The sequence below is a fragment of the Lissotriton vulgaris genome, unplaced genomic scaffold (genome assembly GCF_964263255.1).
Source record: "Lissotriton vulgaris unplaced genomic scaffold, aLisVul1.2 SCAFFOLD_7958, whole genome shotgun sequence".
Taxonomy (NCBI): Eukaryota; Metazoa; Chordata; class Amphibia; order Caudata; family Salamandridae; genus Lissotriton; species Lissotriton vulgaris.
This window is the reverse complement of record NW_028244250.1, coordinates 22869-38987: the sequence shown is the minus strand read 5'-3', so window position 1 is coordinate 38987 and position 16119 is coordinate 22869. Positions and strand designations below refer to the sequence as shown.

The following is a 16119-nucleotide window of genomic DNA, read 5'->3' as shown; positions in this document are numbered from 1 at the left end:
ACCGCTATTTTGTCACTGCGAGTGAATATTTTATTAAAAATAATTGTTATAAATTAATCCTTATTGATAAATATTGTCTGCGCCATCTTGCCTTTTTTGCAATGCCACACTTTTGTTGAGCACGGCAGCCATTTTAGATGCCTTGACCAGACCAACTCTCTGCACGCCGCCGATCCTCAGCATGGCTCCCCACCCTCGCAAGCATCTCCCACAACACTGGTCACCCCCACTCTCTCTCTCATGCATGGGCCAGAAACCTCCTCCCATGTGCGCTGTTCTTCTCTGAGAATCACACCCTGTGCCCGCCCGACACCTCCCTTTCACCCTCTTCACTACCGCACCCTCTGACACTCCTCTAGGTATAAGGGGGTACGGGAGACGTATTCTGACCCCTTATGTTTTCTGAGGGTGGCTGAGGAGGCTCATATATGTTGATACATGTCTTCCAGCGGCTGTGCGTGAGCGTTTTTTTTTTTTTTGCTGCGTGACGTCTGTTAACGTTTGATTCGATGGAAATCCGGAACTGTTGACCGCCATTTTGTCACTGCGAGTAAATATTTTGTAAAAAATAATTGTTATAAATTAATCCTTATTGATAAACATTGTCTGCGCCATCTTGTCTTTTTTGCAATGCCACACTTTTGTTGAGCACGGCAGCCATTTTAGATGCCTTGACCAGACCCACTCTCTGCACGCCGCCGATCCTCAGCATGGCTCCCCACCCTCGCAAGCATCTCCCCCACGCACTGGTCACCCCCGCTCTCTCTCTCATGCATGGGCCAGAAACCTCCTCCCAGGTGCGCTGCTCTTCCCTGAGAATCACACCCTGCGCCTGCCCGACACCACCCTTTCACCCTATTCACTACCGCACCCTCTGACACTCCTCTTCCTCTGTGTCCGATTGTCCAGGCCGGTCCCAGGCTATCACCTAGCCCTGCAGATGTAGTTTATGGCCCCAACTGTAAAGAATCACCCCTCTTCAAAGGAGTTACAGTAGATCAAGGCCCCCACCCGATGAGATTCGTCACACCACACGCGTTCCTACTATCTGATAACCATCCTGTATTGTGCTTGGGGAGGGGATTCTCACTGTGAGGGTGTGTGGGACCGAGCCTGAAGAGGAAGATTCCAGGGATGCCTCTTTGTACATCAAAGTTTTTACAATTATGTGTCACATTAAAAATATATAGCACTCCAACAAAGTAGTAGGATTTTAACACTTTAATAACTTATAAATATATAGAACGCAACAAAAACAGTAAATACATTTAAACATTTTTTTGGAAAAAAGAAGCAACAATGGTCAGTAGCTGTGTTTTGTGCGAATAGTCCCAAGGCAGCACAACGTGCTGAGTTCTGGACGGCACCCAGGTGATGTTACCTGGGTGCCGCACTGGTTTTTGGTATCCTACAATGCAGCTCCGAAAAATGGCGTGGGTCGTCCCGGGGGGTGCGTGGGGAGGCCTCGTCAGTAGCGGTCTGTTGTGCGAATAGTCCCAAGGCAGCAGAACGCGCTGAGATGTGGATGGCACCCAGGTGATGTCCAGTAAGTTGTCGCACTGGTTTTGGCATCCTACAATGCTGCTCCGAAAAACGGCGTGGGGCGCCCCCGGGGGGGGGGGGCGGCGTGAACGGGCCTCCCCAGGTGGAGGCTCATCTGCTGTACTGGGGCGCCCCTTTACCGTTTCAGTTGCCATTCCGCCCGCTTTTGCTACACTGTGCCTATCCTCCATTCAGCTGTTTATCGCCCGCTCTTACGGCTACAGCGTCTCGCTCACCATGTAGTTGAGTTGCGCCAACTCTTGCGGTGCAGCGATAGGCGGCTGCCACAGAACTCTTAAAATGGCGGACAGCTCTTCGGATTTGGGCCTGGTCCACTAAAATGGCCCTGGGACACCTTGGAACTCGGACGTCCCCTGAGCCTTGAAGATTTTACAAAAGTCTTGGGGGCCCCCGACTCCTGCAGGCTTCCGGTGGGGAGCGGCTGCCATGATTGCTCGCGGAATGACCACGACGGAGCCACGAGATGGTGGTGCTCTCAGGCTGACGCCAGCTTCAGTCTGAAACATCTAGAAACAAGGTGGGGCTTTCATCGTTTGGGAAAAAAAAATGTTTTAATCCAATGAAAAGTGTTATTTTTAGGTCATATGATCAAGCCTTCCATCATTAGGAAACCAAAAGTAAAATGAACCAATGAAAAGTTTTATAAAGAAGTCACATGACCTGTTATGCTTACGTTACGCGCTGCTATAAAAAGCGTAGAAAATCCGTTGGCACGTGAGGCGGCGTCAGTAGCGGACCGATGTGCGAATAGGCCGAAGGCAGCACAACGCGCCAAGATCCGGATGGCACCGAGGTGGTGTCCAGCAAGTTGCCGCACTGGTGTGGCCATCCTACAATGCTGCGCCGAAAGTCGGCGTGGGGCGCCCCGTTGGCCTGTGAGGTCGCGTCAGTCAGTGGGGGCTGTTTGAGGATCTGACTGCATTGGAAAGCAATGTGATGCTGTGCGTCGCCCCCAAGATGGAGGCTCCTCGGCTGCAGTGGGGCGCCCCTTGGTGTTTCACTCGCTATCCAGCTGAGTTGCGTCCGCACTTGCGGCTACAGTAGGCCGAAGGAAGCACAACGCGCCGAGATCTGGATGGCACCGAGGTGGTGTCTAGCAAGTTGCCGCACTGGTGTGGCCATCCTACAATGCTGCGCCGAAAGTCGGCGTGGGGTGTCCCGTTGGCCTATGAGGTGGTGTCAGTAGCGAACCAATGTGTGAATAGGTCGGAACCAGCACAAGGCGCCAAGATCCGGATGGCACGGAGGTGGTGTCATAGTTGAGAGTTCTGAGCAGCGCTTGTAACACTGTCTGAAGCTTATTTGCATCTGCTGCAGCTTCACTATTGCGGAACTTTTTTCCTTTTCCTTTCTGCATCTTGTCCCACAATCCGTTTGACCTGAAGACACGACCAGGTCCCTGAATGTGTGCGGGGGGACGCTATTGATTGAATCAAAATGGCGGCTTCACACAAAGCTGACTCAAGCGTTGCTGCTGATGCTATACAGACAAAAACTGGTTTTCAGTTTGTACATTCTTCAGGATTTTTCCATCCAAGGCTGTTTGAGAGTTTGTAGACCAATGGCTTCAGATCTTGCCCTCCCCTCTTTTGACTGTTGGTTCTTGTTGCCTATCTCTTCTGTTGTCATTTAACTGAACCTTTTTTGACTGCCGAAAGGGGTTCTGGTCCGACCGCTGGTTGGTGGAGACATTTTGACTATATCCTGGACCTGCTCGGCCTCGCCCAAAATGGCGCCGGTATAAATGGGACTCGTAACTCCTTGTTGTGTATTGGTTGCACAACCTTGATATCACGAGATACGTATGCAGTTTTGAAGCACATGGCGGGCGGGGACGAGAATTGATTGAATATTTCGACATCCCTATTGATATTAAGTTCTGATGTGTTATTGATTACTGTACTATTGAAAGTTCGAATTAACGTCACCCATGGTACTTGCCCGCAAATGTATATCTAGATAATTTTATTGTAAGTGGCCCTGTCGTATTTTAATTACAAAATGTACGTCCACCGATTCCGAAACTGTTAGACACCTTAGTTCTTGCAACCTAATGGCCCGCTCGCTGCGTTCCTCTACAGTGTAAATGTCTCCTCATCATATACAATTCCAGTTTGCTCCGTGGCCGGCCCACGTGGTTATAGGCCCGTATTTGTATACTGACATTTTCACAATAAAGGTTTTTAAAACAAAACATGGTAGTAGTATTTACATTGGTAAAGTTTTTAATTTTAGTCACTGTTTTCGAATCAGTAAAAGGCAAGTGAAATAAAGCAGTCCAATTACATGACGGATAAAAGGTATAATACGCAGGAACGCAGTAAAGATAAATGGTCAAGGGCTGTTGTGTTTTTTACTCCTGCAACATAAAGTGATCGATAAGAATCTGATATTCAGGCGTATCGGCGACTAAGACAGCAGGCCGAGCATCTTTTGCTCAACGGCTCCATCATGGGACGAAGAAACACCCTTTTTCTAGAAAAAGGAATATATTTTACTTGCAGGACAGTTGTAAATTTTCCGGGAAAGTACATTAGCCTGAAACATTATAACATATATGTTTAAGAAAAAATAATGTTCGAAAGCAATAAAAAGCGTAATTTTTAGGTCATATGACCAAGCCTTTCATCATTAGAATAACAAAAGTAAAATGAACCAATGAAAAGTTTTATTAACAAGTCACATGACCTGTTATGCTTACGTTACGCGCTGCGCGCCGCGCCCCCGATCGCTTCCGGGAAGCTGCGCTTCGCGCACCGGAGCACTTCCGGGTGCGCTAACGCGGCGTGTCATATAACGCATTACGCGACAACGTAGGTCCAGAATATAGTCAAAATGTCTCCACCAACCAGCGGTTGTAACACAACCCCTTTCAGCAGTCTAAAAAGTTCTGTTAAATGACAACAGAAGGGACAGGCAACAAGAACCATCAGTCAAAGAGGGGAGGGCAAGTTCTTCCCTACCGGGTCACGTTGGGGCGCTACCGGAACTGATCGAATTGGTAGTCTACAGTGTTTCTGGATGTTTCAGACTGAAGCTGGCGTTAGCATGAGAGCACCACCATCTCGTATCTCAGTCGTGGCCATTCCACGAGCAATCATTGCACCCGCTCCCCACCAGAAGCCTGCGGGAGTCGGGGGCCCCCAAGACTTTTGTAGAATCTTCAAGGCTCAGTGGACGCTTTCGAGAATGGGGCCCAAGCCCTAGCAGACAAGCGTCCGAGTTCCAAGGTGTCCCATGGCCATTTTAGTGGACCACGCCCAAATCTGAAGAGCCGGACGCCATTTTGAGTGTCCTGTGGCAGCCGCCTATAGCTGCATCGCAAGAGCGGGAGCAACTCAACTACATGGTGAGCGAGACGCTGTAGTCGCAAGAGCGGGCGGTAAACAGCTGAATGGCGGAAGAGGCACAGTGTAGCAAAAGCGGGCGGAATGGCAACTGAAACGGTAAAGGGGCGCCCCACTACAGCGTGTCTTCAGGTCAAACGGATTGTGGGATAAGGTCCAGAATGGAAGAGTCATCAAAAGGCAAAAAGTTCCGCCGGACTCCGGGAGCCGGCCGCCTATGTCGGGGGCGATCTTAGGCCACGCTAGGGCAACACGACTTGGGGAGGGGGCAGGAGTCAAGCGCACCCTCCCAGTCCGCGCCACTACACCGTATGTTGAAAATCTGAAGCCATCATTCTACAAACTCTCAACCAGCCTTGGATGAAAAATCTTGAAGAATGTACAAACTGAAAACCAGTTTTTGTTTGCATAGCATCAGCAGCAACGCTTGCTATCAGAGTGCATGAGTTTCATGCTCGATCGATTGAGCTAGCCGGATCAGGCAACAAAAAGTATAAAATAGTTATGTAAATAGTTATTTAATAAAATGTTTTACCCTGTTACTTTGCTGGTGTGTTGTATATATTTATAATATTTGCATAGAGTTTATCGTTATTTTGGGCGGGGTGGGTGGCGGAGCCGAGCTGTCTTGCAGCCATCATGGTGTGGAGCTCAGTTCATCTCACTAGTTTCGTATTTCTCATGAAGGGTTGTTCCTAATGTTTCTATTTTAGCGAGGTCAAAAAGAGATCCCATTAGTGGCCTACTGATTTTGCTCGATTATTTTTTTATTTTTTACACGATTTTTCACTATCTGCAAAGACTAAACAGAGTATTGCGACTTTGTGCTTGTTAGTAAATAGAGAATGAACCAAAGAGAATCAATTCTAAAATAGTAAATGCTTGGATAACAATCAATCAAATGGAGAGACAAGCAGGCACGACGGATTACAACGGGGGCAAAGGCCTGCGTTAACTACCCTTCACTATCTGCAAAGAGAGAGTACTTCTAAGAGAAATGAGGGGGGGGGCAGCGTTCAAAGCACATCAGCGTGCATAAACACGAAAATGTTTTTACCTATCACGTACTTGACATTTGACAGCTTTTGATATTTGCTATTAAAAAACCATTGAAATTCACTGAAAAAACCATAGGTTTTAGCCCATATATAGTTAGGGATTAGCATTTACAAAACCTTAATTTACTCGCACAAAACCATAGAAATTCGCATATATAGTTAGATGCAATAACTATATATCGCGCACCCGTAATCCACTGCTGATCATGTCACATATTACATAATTCATGACATGGTCAGTGACATCAATGATGACATATCAAATGACATCACTGATGACATCACTGATGACAACATCCAGTGACTGTATGTTTCTGTAAAGTTAAAATATGTCTTACATATTGAAGAATGAGTGGATGTATAAGTGTCTGGATGAAGGATTTAGTAGGTGCATGACTGACTGTATGAGTGAGTGATTAAATGTGTCTCACTGAGTGCATGGGTTAGTGACTAAACTGTCTTAATTTGTGCATCATTATGTCTGTTGTTCTGTAAACTGCTGCACGTGTTGATCAGTAGCTATATGAGTAACTATATGGGTTATTGATTGGTTGCCCAAGTATTTGTATAGGAGACTGAGTGTGTGTGTGGGTGGCTGGGAGGTGTATGACTCTGTGCATAGATGTGTGAGCAGTTGATTCACTAGATGTATGGGTTCAAAAGTGCATGTGGAAACAGCTGTATGGGCGGTTGGCTGTGTGCATGAGTGTATTGGTGAGTGAATGGATATCTCAGTGCTACATGTCAAAGTAAGTACATATGTAAAACACAGTACATGTGAGAGTTGACATATATAAATAACTGTGCATAAGAGCCAGTGAATGTGTGAGTGGCTGTATGGATCATTGTGAATTTGTATCAGGGATTGTATAAGAGAGTAAATATGTGTTAGTATATGTTTGAATAAGTAAGGTGTGTATAACTGTATAGTTGAGGAAATGGAGGTGTGATTGATTCTTTGCATGACTGACTAGGTGTGTGAGTAACTCCATGGATGAGTGACAGTCTTTGAGTGTCTGTTTACATTGAGTGTATCTAAGGTTATATTAGAGTCTGAAGAGGTTCATCGTTTTATCACATGAATGATGTCATCAGTGATGTGATCAGTAATGTCAAATGAGATGTCATCAGTGATGTCATCAGTGATGTCATTTGAGATGTCATCAGTGATGTCATGAGTGATGTAACTGACCATGTATTGAGTGATGTAATATGTGATGTCATCAGCAGTGCATTACACGCGCAAGTTATAGTGAGTCCAACTAACTATAACGTGGGAATTTCAATGGTTTTATGTCAGTAAAATTTCCAGCTAACTATAACTGGTGTGAAACCTCTGGTTTTTTCAGTGAATTTCATAGGTTTTTTAACTGATAATTTTTAACTTTTTATAGGGCTTCATACCTATGTACTTTTTAGTGAATTTCTAAGCTTATTTTTTCACAAATGTCTATAGCTGAGAAAGGTATGTTTTTCTAAAAATGAACACTATAATGTATATTAAGATAATATTTTTGTTTTAAAATAGTATTTTACTTTTTTTTATATTTGACTCTGGAGCGCTCCCGGTGCGCGTACCAGGCGCTTCCCCCGCGGAAAATTAAATAATTTTTTATTTTTTTTTACCTTTATGAGCCTCCTAAGCCCCCCTCAGAAAACCTAGAGGGTCAAGAAGTCTCTACCGTGCCCCCTTCTAGCCATACCGAACATTGTTTGCCCTCCATCTTGTGTCTCGATTGTACCGAAACACAAAATGGAGGACTCCTGTTACACTGCCGGTGCGCGTACCGGAGCGCGCACCGGTAAGCGCTCCATAAAAAAAGGTGGGAAAGTAATTTTCAGAAAAACCACTGGAGACACTTTTATCAAATATAGAATAGGCCCTACTACATAGCAGTCCCTACCATTTGCCCAAATTTGGTGGAATTCCATTGAGACATTTAGGCTACAGGCCTGTCTAAATATCCTGAGGTAAATTACATGACAAAAACACATATGAAATGTTAGAATTTACAACCAATTAAAAAGTTTCTTTCATTTTCTACGATTATTTCCTGACATTTGATTGGTTATGTACAAGAATACATATAAAAGAAGAGAGGGAAATACAGCCATTTTGACTACTGCTTCCTGAAGTACATTTGAAAAGAAATAACACTGACAACTTCAACTGATTTCTCAAAGGTAAGTTGTTATTTTGGAAAGTGAAGTATGTTGTGCACTTTAAGTTAATTTGAGAAAAAATATTCTGTTAGTTATATACTATCCATCTGTAATAGTTATAGATTGAGATAGAATTCTCTGCAATAGTTATGGATTGAGTTAGGCTTCTCTGGTATAATTATGAATTTACTTAGGCTTCATCACATGCACTTTTTAATAGTTCTACTTCCTGCCTGAAACCATACACTGCCCAAAAATTACTTCACTGTTAAAAACTCAAAAGTACCTGTCTAAACTTAAACCCAACAGTACCCTAACTCTACTAATATAGTTAATTTTTATGCAATTTTCAGAAAGAAAATGGAAGAAGAAAAACAAGCAAATGTTACTTCTATCAAAGTAAAGGTGGAAAATCCAGAAGAGCAAAAAGATAAAGTTGTTTTCTTGGATGACTCTTTGGACCAACAGTTTATAGAATGTTTAGAACAAATGGAATCACGTACTTATAATTATGAGGAAATACCGGACAATATTATGTTACGAGTTTTATTAAATTATGAAAAAGAATCAGAGGAATACATTTATATTTAATAATTTTAAATTGTTTGAGACAATATTCATTTTTATATGTAATTCATGAAGTATTACCAAAATAATTATATTATAAAATGAGACTTATAGTATACTGTGCAACTTTTTTTCTGTTACATAGTAAGTTTACTCATAGTTACTACCTTTCTCCCACTATATTATCTCCTATGTGTATTTTACACCTCTTTTTCTTCATAAGGGATCAGGATAGACTACCCATGATCCCCTAGGACTTCTCAGGGAGTGCTTAAAAGATCTGTTTCTGCTTTCCTGACAGACTATGTTATGGATTCCATATACCACAATAACTTCGATAACAACATGCAAGATATCTACAGAGGTGATGGTGTACATTAAATTTAAGTCTCTGCATTGGTACCTACATGTAGGTACTTAAATAAAATTAAAAAAACAACAAAAAAAACAATGAATATACATACAATTTTAAGTTTTTTAAAGTGATTTTTCACTATTTTTCACCAAAGTACGCTTCCCGGTACGCTTCCCGGTGCGCGTACCGGGCGCTTCCCCCGCGAAAATCGAAAAAAAAAAAAACATTTGAGACCCCTCGGGCCCTTTAATGGCCCCCACATCAAACCTAGGGGGACAGGGGGTGTCTACTCTTCCCCCTTATGGTCATTTCCCCCTTTGTTTTGGCCACCTCTCATGTCTCGATCCTACCGAGACACAAGATGGCGGCCGCTCCGGACTGTTTAGAGTGTTTACAGACACCCGAGAGCCAATCAGCTTTCTGCGCGCAAGTCGTGTGGCGCGCCCGGTGCGCTCCCCGGTGCGCGTACCGGAGCGCGCCTATAGATATATATATTTTTTTGAACCTAAATTACTCAAAATCCACTGGAGCACATATCTTGAGACATAGCAAAGGCACGTCGGGCTACCAGTCCCTACAATTTTGACAAGTTTGGTGCAAATCCATTCAGCCGTTCGGGCTAAAATGGAAATCGACCGCCCTATGGAAATTAACATGTGGAAAACGCGTTTTGGGACCCACCTTTTATCTCGGCCCCCGCTTGATGAATCCCCCCCCCCCGGGGCGCCGCGAGGCCATTTTGAGGAAATTTTCAGGCAGATTCGTCAACCGGCGCCAAAGTTATTTCAAATAGAATTTTGAGATTTAACATTGAAAAAAATCATAACTATAACTACCTACTGGCGACCGCCAGTAGGTAATATAGTAATATATATATATATATATATATATATATATATATATATATATATATATATATATATTCACTGAAAATGAGATGTCATCAGTGATGTCACTGACCATGTCATGAATGATGTAATATGTGACATCATCAGCATTGGATTGCGGATGCGCGAAATATATAGTTAGTGCAACTAACTATATGTGGAATTTTATTGGTTTTATATCAATAAAATGTCCAGCTAACTATATAGGAGGAATTTCAATGGTTTTTATATGTTAATTCCTAACTATATAAGGGCTAAAACCTATGGTTTTTTCAGTGAATTTCCAAGGTTTTTCAAAGGCTAATTCCTAACTATATATAGTCTATAACCTATGGTTTTTTCAGTGAATTTCATTGGTTTTTTAAAAGCTAATATATACCTATATTACCTACTGGCGGTCGCCAGTAGGTATATATAGTTAGGATTTTTTCTCTATGGGATTTTTGAAAATTCTATGTGTAATAACTTTGGCGTTTGTGGACGGAATTGGCTGACATTTTCAGGAAAATGGAACATTTTGTTTCTGAGCAGCCCCTGAAAATTTGGGGGGGTTTCATCAAGGGGGGGCTGAGAAAAAAGGGGGGTCCCAAAACGCGTTTTTCCCATGTTAATTTCCATAGGGCGGTTGTCCTCACTTTTAGCTTGAACGGCTGAATGGATTTGCACGAAACTTGGCAAAATTGTAGGGACTGTTAGCCCGATGTGCCTTTGCTAGGTCTCAATATATGTGCTCCAGTGGATTTTGAGTAATTTAGGTTCAAAAAAAGATATATATCTGGGCGGAGCCTAACCACACATCTGATCTGATTGGCTGTCAGCACTTCATCCAAGAAGTGTTGGCAGCCATCTTGGGACCAATATACATGATAGCACCTCATTAAAAAGCATTGTAGTTAATAAAGGGTTTTAGGACTTTAGTTACATTATAAATCATTTGTTGATGGTACCATACTCGTTTTAGGAATTGTGGTGGGTTCTAAGGTGATTTTACCATGTGAAAAAACCTTCTGCTGTGATATCATGAATATTGTTTGAAAGAAAACTAATATCTCATGATTTTCCCACAGTGGTTTGGAAGGGGATCTATAAGCTAAACTGAAAGCATATTTTCTGTAAATTCACATTATCTTTCTCAGTCATGTGAAAATGAAGTCTGACATTCTCAGTAAAACATGTACATCCAACAAGGACAGAGACTGTCAGTTGATTCCTTTGTGTTCTACTGCAGCCTCCTAGAGTGTTCTAAAGAACAACTAGAGCGCTAACAGTCCTACTTATTACAAAGGTATGGCACACCTGAAGCCATCTTGATTGGAATAAAGTGGTAACTCTTAAAACATTTAATTTAAAAAGAAACAACATGAGGGGGTATATTTTGCCATAGAAAGTATGATTAGTGCTGCAGAATGAAAAAGTAGGGCACATTTTGAGTGACTTCTCAAATCTTTTTCTATTTCATTAAAACATTCTGACATGCAGTCTCCCAAAATGGCCACCAGAGACAAAAGAGCCCAAATGTAGCCCAAATATCACCCAGATGTAGCCCAAGTATAGCCCAATGACAGAATGTCCCAGAGTGTTCTAAAGAACAACTAGAGCGCTAACAGTCCTACTTATTACAAAGGTATGGCACACCTGAAGCCATCTTGATTGGAATAAAGTGGTAACTCTTAAAACATTTAATTTAAAAAGAAACATGAGGGGGTATATTTTGCCATAGAAAGTATGATTAGTGCTGCAGAATGAAAAATTAGGGCACATTTTGAGTGACTTCTCAAATCCTTTTATATTTCATTAAAACATTCTGACATGCAGTCTCCCAAAATGGCCACCAGAGACAAAAGAGCCCAAATGTAGCCCAAATATCACCCAGATGTAGCCCAAGTATAGCCCAATGACAGAATGTCCCAGAGTGTTCTAAAGAACAACTAGAGCGCTAACAGTCCTACTTATTACAAAGGTATAGCACACCTGAAGCCATCTTGATTGGAATAAAGTGGTAACTCTTAAAACATTTAATTTAAAAAGGAACAAAATGAGGGGGTATATTATGCAATAGAAGGTATTATTAGTGCTGCAGAAAGAAAAATTAGGGCACATTTTGAGTGACTTTTCAAATCCTCTTCTATTTCATGAAAAAATTCTGACATGCAGTCTCCCAAAATGGCCACCAGAGACAAAAGAGCCCAAATGTAGCCCAAATATCACCCAGATGTAGCCCAAGTATAGCCCAATGACAGAATGTCCCAGAGTGTTCTAAAGAACAACTAGAGCGCTAACAGTCCTACTTATTACAAAGGTATGGCACACCTGAAGCCATCTTGATTGGAATAAAGTGGTAACTCTTAAAACATTTAATTTAAAAAGGAACAAAATGAGGGGGTATATTTTGCCATATGAATTATGATTAGTGCTGCAGAAAGAAAAATTAGGGCACATTTTGAGTGACTTCTCAAACCCTCTTCAATTTCATTAAAAAATTCTGACATACAGTCTCCCAAGATGGCCACTAGAGACAAAAGAGCCTAAATGTAGCCCAAATATCACCCAGATGTACCCCAAGTATAGCCCAATGACAGAATGTCCCAGAGTGTTCTAAAGAACAACTAGAGCGCTAACAGTCTCACTTATGACAAAAGTATGGCACACCAGAAGCCATCTTGATTGGAATGAAGTGGTAAGTCTGAAAACACTCAATTTAAAAAGGAACAACATGAGGGGGTTAATTTTGCCATAGAAAGTATGATTAGTGCTTCAGAAAGAAAAATTAGGGATCATTTTGAGTGACTTCTCAAATCCTCTTCTATTTCATTAAAAAAATTCTGACATGCAGACTGAAACATGCACTTTGAATACCAGCAGCAGACGTCCCTGGTGAGCAGTAGCTTTACTACAGTGATCTAATGTGCAACTAGAGTGCTAACATTCAGAATTTATGGCAAATGTGTGACACATCTGAATGCCTTCTTGATGGAACCAAAGTAAACAAGCATTGAAAATGCAATAGATCTCGCCCTTGTTTAAGTTAAAGCCATTCTGTTTGTAATGAGGTGGCTTTTTAGCTTTGCTTTTATTAGTGTTTTTTCAACTTTCATGTAAATAACATGCATCTGTATGCATATAAGTATATGTATGCATGCATTTATGTTTGTATTTATATAGATATAAAGATGATATATGTTTATATATGTATGTATATATATATATTCACTGAAAAAACCATAGGCTATAGACCATATATAGTTAGGAATTAGCATTTACAAAACCTTGAAAATTCACTGAAAAAACCATAGGTTATAGACCATATATAGTTAGGAATTAGCATTTACAAAACCTTGAAAATTCACTGAAAAAACCATAGGTTATAGACCATATATAGTTAGGAATTCGCATTTACAAAACCTTATTTTACTCACACAAAACCATTGAAATTCCATATATAGTTAGTTGCACTAACTATATATCGCGCACCCGCAATCCACTGCTGATGATGTCACATATTACATCATTCATGACATGGTCAGTGACATCACTGATGACATCACTGATGACATCTCAAATGACATCACTGATGACATCACTGATGACAACATCCAGTGACTGTATGTTTCTGTAAAGTTAAAATATGTCTTACATATTGAAGAATGAGTGGATGTATAAGTGTCTGGATGAAGGATTTAGTAGGTGCATGACTGACTGTATGAGTGAGTGATTAAATGTGTCTCACTGAGTGCATGGGTTAGTGACTAAACTGTCTTAATTTGTGCATCATTATGTCTGTTGTTCTGTAAACTGTTGCATGTGTTGATAAGTAGCTATATGAGTAACTATATGGGTTATTGATTGGTTGCCCAAGTATTTGTATGGGAGACTGAGTGTGTGTGTGGGTGGCTGGGAGGTGTGTGACTCTGTGCATAGATGTGTGAGCAGTTGATTCACTAGATGTATGGTTTCAAAAGTGCATGTGGAAACAGCTGTATGGGCGGTTGACTGTGTGCATGAGTGTATTGGTGAGTGAATGGATATCTCAGTGCTACATGTCAAAGTAAGTACATATGTAAAACACAGTACATGTGAGAGTTGACATATATAAATAACTGTGCATAAGAGCCAGTGAATGTGTGAGTGGCTGTATGGATCATTGTGAACTTGTATCAGGGATTGTATAAGCGAGTAAATATGTGTTAGTATATGTTTGAATAAGTAAAGTTTGTATAACTGTATAGTTGAGGAAATGGAGGTGTGATTGATTCTTTGCATGACTGACTAGGTGTGTGAGTAACTCCATGGATGAGTGACAGTCTGTGAGTGTCTGTTTACACTGATTGTATCTAAGGTTATATTAGAGTCTGAAGAGGTTCATCGTATTGTCACATGAATGATATCATCAGTGATGTGATCAGTAATGTCAAATGAGATGTCATCAGTGATGTCATTTGAGATGTCATCAGTGATGTCATTTGAGATGTCATCAGTGATGTCATCAGTGATGTCACTGACCATGTCATGAATGATGTAATATGTGACATCATCAGCAGTGGATTGCGGGTGCGCGATATATAGTTAGTGCAACTAACTATATATGGAATTTCAATGGTTTTGTGTGAGTAAAATAAGGTTTTGTAAATGCGAATTCCTAACTATATATGGTCTATAACCTATGGTTTTTTCAGCGAATATATATATATATATATGAAACCTGGGAAAGGAGATAAGAAATAATCCATCCAAGCACTTCCTAAGGAACCGGCCTACAGCGCAATAATGATCTCATAAGGGACTAGATGACTCACCTGTAACCAAACCCCAAGTATCAATTCAATGAGGGAGCCGAAGTGTAGTTGTTCAACTTACACGTTGGATTTAAGGCAGTAATAAAATTGGTAACTATGGAAAAAAGGGAAAAGGAAGGAAAAAGATATTGCTAATGTCCTTACCAATAACAGATCTGCTTTCATACATATGGCAATTGTTAGAGGGCATAAGACTAAACACCGATCATTGCATGTACAAATAGATCTGTTCACAGATTCAATGAATGTGAACTGGAGTGTTACAGAGAGACCCCAAAGAAAAGAGGCAGCATTTAATAGTAGACACTGCGTAGGCAAATAAATCTATATAAGAATTGATTACATAAACCAGAACGGAATAAATACATAGAATTACCTCCAAAGTATCAAAGTGTACGTGTATACATTCAGGGGCAGCAGACCGTAGATATGAGGGCTGTAGGCGCGGTAGAAGGTGATCTTTAAATCCGTGCCTAAAACATGACTGAAAACAGGAACGGGATTCATGAAATAAAAAGCAGTAAAGGCGGTAAATCATAAAACTAGCAGAATCCAAAAAACGGGTTCTGGATGTAACTTACTCGTCAAGATGATGACACAGCCTGAAAAGTGCTTCAAATATGTACAGCCGGAATCGAGTGTAGCAGGGAAGGGATAAACGAGGTTTGTTCAAAAGGATTCCCTGAAAGATGTAACGATGGAAAATAGCTTTCAGAAAGGGACGTCTAAGCAAGGGTTTTTGTTAAAAAAACCAAAGTAGAAAAACGAGCTGCATTTCCTTGCATGGACGCACTTACTTATAGGCTTTAGAAAAGGCTCTCCGGGCGGTCTGCTGCCAGCTTCATCTTCGTGAGCGGAATGGAAAAGGATACGCCTCGAGTTTATATACAATGGGGCACTCACTAATATATAGCACCTGAGTAACTAAGGAACTGCCACACGGGTGTAAAACTCGGTCATAGAGGTAAACAAAGGACACCAAAACAAAGTGTCGGAGTCAATTTCAAAAGGGAAGATAGAAAGAGGACTGACGTGACCGGAGACCTCTGCATAAACAAAGAGACAATATGAACCCAATTATGACTGTGATTGCGGTTTAAACGCATTAATAACAAAGCGGAGAATATTTAATCTCTTAGCAAAAATAATAATCACAATAAAGAAGGAATAATTTAGAAGGAATAAGAAAAAAGAAAAAGAAAAATGTACAGAGAGCCGAAATGTGAAATAAATGAGAAGGCTATTGGATAGCATTTTCCCAGGGAATGCACACTTTGCACATGCATTTAAGGCTTCCCCCAGGCAGGGGGAAGCGGAAACCACGTCCTCCCGGCCCCGCCCACAACCAGGCGGCGGCCATCTTGAGGCGGCTCGGGCCGCGGCGGT

The 16119-nt window shown here is 41.5% G+C and overlaps 1 long non-coding RNA gene across 1 annotated transcript; it reads right to left on the bottom strand.

Moving 5' to 3' along the window:
• Positions 1-15106: 15106 nt before the first annotated feature.
• On the bottom strand, positions 15107-15678 carry LOC147668123 (uncharacterized). The gene is made up of 3 exons (XR_015304154.1): positions 15531-15678; positions 15315-15415; positions 15107-15217 (listed from the first exon to the last, which is right to left on the bottom strand). It is a non-coding gene; the product is annotated as an uncharacterized LOC147668123 (long non-coding RNA).
• Positions 15679-16119: the final 441 nt, after the last annotated feature.